Source organism: Oncorhynchus nerka, unplaced genomic scaffold (assembly GCF_034236695.1).
Source record: "Oncorhynchus nerka isolate Pitt River unplaced genomic scaffold, Oner_Uvic_2.0 unplaced_scaffold_4070, whole genome shotgun sequence".
Lineage (NCBI taxonomy): Eukaryota > Metazoa > Chordata > Actinopteri > Salmoniformes > Salmonidae > Oncorhynchus > Oncorhynchus nerka.
Genome location: NW_027037226.1, coordinates 11,287 through 17,504, shown reverse-complemented (window position 1 = coordinate 17,504; position 6,218 = coordinate 11,287). Strand labels below are relative to the sequence as shown.

General features: G+C 41.7%; 1 pseudogene; it reads right to left on the bottom strand.

The window, feature by feature from the left end:
- Positions 1–333: 333 nt before the first annotated feature.
- LOC135566594 (F-box/LRR-repeat protein 16-like) lies at positions 334–3,727 on the bottom strand (annotated as a pseudogene).
- Between the last annotated feature and the right edge of the window lie 2,491 nt (positions 3,728–6,218).

The following is a 6,218-nucleotide window of genomic DNA, read 5'->3' as shown; positions in this document are numbered from 1 at the left end:
GACTAGGTACTAGATGGGTATACCTAATAAACTGGCCACTAAGTGTATGTGATTCTTACAAAGGTTTGAAATGATACCAATTGAGCAACGTTTCCATTCCCCAAAGAATTCAGGCTGTTCTGGAAGCAAAGCGTCCTGACCAGGTACTAATAAACTGGCAACTAAGTGTATGTGATTCATACAAAGGTTTGAAATGATTGTGTTTTAGTTCAATATTATATATCTGTTTGGGCTTCTTGAGGTCAATTTGCAGTCTACAAATGATTTGTAATTATGTTCCTGTCTGAATCTAGTTGATGATCCCTGGTGTGAGGGTCTGAGTGTGTACTGTACCTGACAGCACCAGCGCAGGTAGAGACTCCTCAAAGAAGACATGGTGGACAGGTAACCTAGACCTGTATCTGTAATCCTCACATCTGGAGAGGGAGAGAGCTGAGGGAGAAAGAGAGAGAGAGAGAGGGGAGTGAGGGAGAGAGAGGGGGGGGAGAGAGAGAGAGGGAGAGAGATGGGGAGACAGAGAAGAGTGACCATAATGATACTTTTCATACTATACTGGTTTTCTTTCTGAAATAAGGTAGTATAGACCTGTACTCAGTAGATCCCAGACCCCACCACACACACTATACTACTACATGCTATACTCCACACTACTATACTACACCCTACTATACTGTACTCTACTCTACTATATTCCACTCTCACCTGTCCAGTACCAGCTCCTCTGGTTTGTGGAGATCTGGCGATGTACTCCAGGGCCATGTCAGTGATGCGTGGGCACCAGGAGGGGTCAGGCTCCGCTTCCTCAGGTTCTCTGCTACCAGCTCCACCCCGTCATCAGTGATTTTAGAGCAGCCTGACAGGCTCAGAGCCGTGAGGTTGGGCAGGCTGTGACCATGTTAACCACACCCATGGTTGGTGATCTCCCAACACGAGTGGAGACGCAGTGTGTGAGTGGTGTAGCCCTGAGGGGGAGGGAGAGAGAGAGAGAGAGAGATTAGAGAGAGAGAGAGAGAGAGAGAGAGAGAGAGAGAGAATCTGAGAGAGAGGAGAGAGAGAATGAGGTTTAGGATTATATAACTCATCTTAATGAACTCATCATGAGAGGACCACAGTAATCTGAACTCATCATGAGAGGACCACGGTAATCTGAACTCATCATGAGAGGACCACGGTAATCTGAACTCATCATGAGAGGACCACGGTAATCTGAACTCATCATGAGAGGACCACGGTAATCTGAACTCATCATGAGAGGACCACAGTAATCTGAACTCATCAAGAGAGGACCACAGTAATCTGAACTCACCATGAGAGGACCACAGTAATCTGAACTCATCATGAGAGGACCACAGTAATCTGAACTCATCAAGAGAGGACCACAGTAATCTGAACTCATCATGAGAGGACCACAGTAATCTGAACTCATCATGAGAGGACCACAGTAATCTGAACTCATCATGAGAGGACCACAGTAATCTGAACTCACCATGAGAGGACCACAGTAATCTGAACTCATCATGACTAATCTGACTCATCATGAGAGGACCACAGTAATCTTGAACTCATCATGAGAGGACCACAGTAATCTGAACTCACCATGAGAGGACCAGGGTAATCTGAACTCATCATGAGAGGACCACAGTAATCTGAACTCAGTTCTACACATTTTGCCACGGGAGCGGAGAGAGAAGACTTTCCAATTTTATAACTAATTTCATGCAATTCTACAAAATGTTTTACATGACATTTATGATCAATGGGGCCCCTCCCGGCTGGTAGGGGGAACTGATCTGCGGGCCTACAGAGAGACGGGGAGGGGAAGGAAGACGTGTGTGTGTACCAGTACCTGCGTGCTCTCTATAAGTGTGTAGGATTGTAACCTACCTGTTTGGCTGTAAGTAAGCCATGGCTGTGTCGGTTCGTGGTAGGCCTGCAGGCTGAGCTCTGACAGGTTGGGCAGTAGCTGTGTGCTCTCTATAACAGTGTAGGATTGTAACCTACCTGTTTTGGCTGTGAAGTAAGCCATGGCTGTGTCGGTTACGTGGTAGGCCTGCAGGCTGAGCTCTGACAGGTTGGAGGCAGTACCTGTGTGCTCTCTATAACAGTGTAGGATTTTAACCTACCTGTTTGGCTGTGAAGTAAGCCATGGCTGTGTCGGGTGTGGTAGGCCTGCAGGCTGAGCTCTGACAGGTTGGGCAGTACCTGTGTGCTCTCTATAACAGTGTAGGATTGTAACCTACCTGTTTGGCTGTTGGCTGTGCGGTTACGTGGTAGGCCTGCAGGCTGAACAGGTTGGGCAGTACCTGTGTGCTCTATTGGCATTGCAACCTACCTGTTTGGCTGTGGCTGTGTCGGTTACGTGGTAGGCCTGCAGGCTGAGCTCTGACAGGTTGGGCAGTACCTGTGTGCTCTCTATAAGTGTGTAGGATTGTAACCTACCTGTTTGGCTGTGAAGTAAGCCATGGCTGTGTCGGTTACGTGGTAGGCCTGCAGGCTGAGCTCTGACAGGTTGGGCAGTAGCTGTGAGATGGCAGCAATGGCGTCGTCTGCTGCACGTTGGATACAGTCGCTGACGCTGAGCGAGGTGAGCCGTGCGTTCAGGCTGGACCACAGACCGCCTCCGTGAAGTCATTACAACAACTCCAGATGCATCAGACCCTGCATCTGTTCCAGCATCACCTACACACACCAGACAACACACTGAGATTACACAATACACACACCCCTATCCAGCATCACCTACACACACCAGAGAACACACTGAGATTACACAATACACACACCCCTATCCAGCATCACCTACACACACCACAGACAACACACACTGAGATTACACAATACACACACACCAGACAACACACAGATTACACAATACACACACCCCTATCCAGCATCACCTACACACACCACAGACAACACACTGAGATTACACAATACACACACCCCTATCCAGCATCACCTACACACACCACAGACAACACACTGAGATTACACAATACACACACACCTATCCAGCATCACCTACACACACACCTATCCAGCATCACCTACACACAAACCAGACAACACACTGAGATTACACAATACACACACCTATCCAGCATCACCTACACACACCACAGAGAACACACTGATATTACACAATACACACACCCCTATCCAGCATCACCTAAACACACACCACAGACAACAGACTGAGATTACACAATACACACACACCTATCCAGCATCACCTACACACCCCTAACCAGCATCACCCAAACACACACCAGAGAACACACTGAGATTACACAATACACACACCTATCCAGCATCACCTACACACACCAGACAACACACTGAGATTACACAATACACACCCCTATCCAGCATCACCCTAAACACACACCTATCCAGCATCACCTACACACACCACAGAGAACACACTGATATTACACAATACACACACCCCTATCCAGCATCACCTAAACACACACCCTAGACAACAGACTGATTACACAATACACACACACCTATCCAGCATCACTCACACACACCCTAACCAGCATCACCTAAACACCCAGAGAACACACTGAGATTACACAATACACACCCCTATCCAGCATCACCTACACACACACACCACAGACAACACACTGAGTTACACAATACACACACCTATCAGCATCACCTACACACACCACAGACAACACACTGAGTTACACAATACACACACCTGTCCATCACCCTACACACGAGAACACAGAGTTTGCAGAAAACACACACCCTTATTCAGCATCACCTACACACACACACCACAGAGAACACACACTGAGTTTACAGAATACACACACACCTATCCGGCATCACCTATACACACACACACACCACAGAGAACACACACTGAGTTTACAACGATACAACTCTGATATAACTGATACAACTCTGATATAACTGATACAACTCTGATACAACTCTGATACAACTCTGATACAACTCTGATACAACTCTGATACAACTCTGATACAACTCTGATATAACTCTGATATAACTCTGATACAACTCTGATACAACTCTGATACAACTCTGATACAACTCTGATACAACTCTGATATAACTCTGATATAACTCTGATATAACTGATATAACTCTGATATAACTCTGATATAACTCTGATATAACTCTGATATAACTGATACAACTCTGATATAACTCTGATATAACTGATACAACTCTGATACAACTCTGATATAACTGATACAACTCTGATACAACTCTGATACAACTCTGATATAACTCTGATATAACTCTGATATAACTCTGATATAACTCTGATATAACTGATACAACTCTGATATAACTCTGATATAACTGATACAACTCTGATACAACTCTGATATAACTGTTACAACTCTGATATAACTGATACAACTCTGATACAACTCTGATACAACTCTGATACAACTCTGATATAACTCTGATATAACTCTGATACAACTCTGATACAACTCTGATACAACTCTGATACAACTCTGATACAACTCTGATATAACTCTGATATAACTGATATAACTGATATAACTCTGATATAACTCTGATATAACTCTGATATAACTCTGATATAACTGATACAACTCTGATATAACTCTGATATAACTGATACAACTCTGATACAACTCTGATATAACTGATACAACTCTGATACAACTCTGATACAACTCTGATATAACTCTGATATAACTCTGATATAACTCTGATATAACTCTGATATAACTGATACAACTCTGATATAACTCTGATATAACTGATACAACTCTGATACAACTCTGATATAACTGATACAACTCTGATATAACTGATACAACTCTGATACAACTCTGATACAACTCTGATATAACTGATACAACTCTGATATAACTCTGATATAACTCTGATACAACTCTGATACAACTCTGATATAACTGATACAACTCTGATACAACTCTGATACAACTCTGATATAACTCTGATATAACTCTGATATAACTCTGATATAACTCTGATATAACTGATACAACTCTGATATAACTGATACAACTCTGATACAACTCTGATATAACTGATACAACTCTGATATAACTGATACAACTCTGATACAACTCTGATATAACTCTGATATAACTGATACAACTCTGATACAACTCTGATACAACTCTGATATAACTCTGATATAACTCTGATACAACTCTGATATAACTCTGATACAACTCTGATATAACTGATACAACTCTGACACAACTCTGATATAACTGATACAACTCTGATACAACTCTGATACAACTCTGATATAACTCTGATATAACTCTGATATAACTGATACAACTCTGATATAACTCTGATATAACTGATACAACTCTGATACAACTCTGATATAACTGATACAACTCTGATACAACTCTGATACAACTCTGATATAACTGATACAACTCTGATACAACTCTGATACAACTCTGATATAACTGATACAACTCTGATACAACTCTGATACAACTCTGATATAACTCTGATATAACTCTGATATAACTCTGATATAACTGATACAACTCTGATATAACTCTGATATAACTGATACAACTCTGATATAACTGATACAACTCTGATACAACTCTGATACAACTCTGATATAACTGATACAACTCTGATATAACTCTGATACAACTCTGATACAACTCTGACACAACTCTGATATAACTGATACAACTCTGATACAACTCTGATACAACTCTGATACAACTCTGATACAACTCTGACACAACTCTGATATAACTGATACAACTCTGATACAACTCTGACACAACTCTGATATAACTGATACAACTCTGATATAACTCTGATATAACTCTGATATAACTCTGATATAACTGATACAACTCTGATATAACTGATACAACTCTGATATAACTCTGATATAACTGATACAACTCTGATATAACTGATACAACTCTGATACAACTCTGATACAACTCTGATACAACTCTGATACAACTCTGATATAACTCTGATATAACTCTGATATAACTCTGATACAACTCTGACACAACTCTGATACAACTCTGATACAACTCTGATATAACTGATACAACTCTGATATAACTCTGATATAACTCTGATATAACTCTGATACAACTCTGATACAACTCTGATACAACTCTGATACAACTCTGATACAACTCTGATACAACTCTGATACAACTCTGATA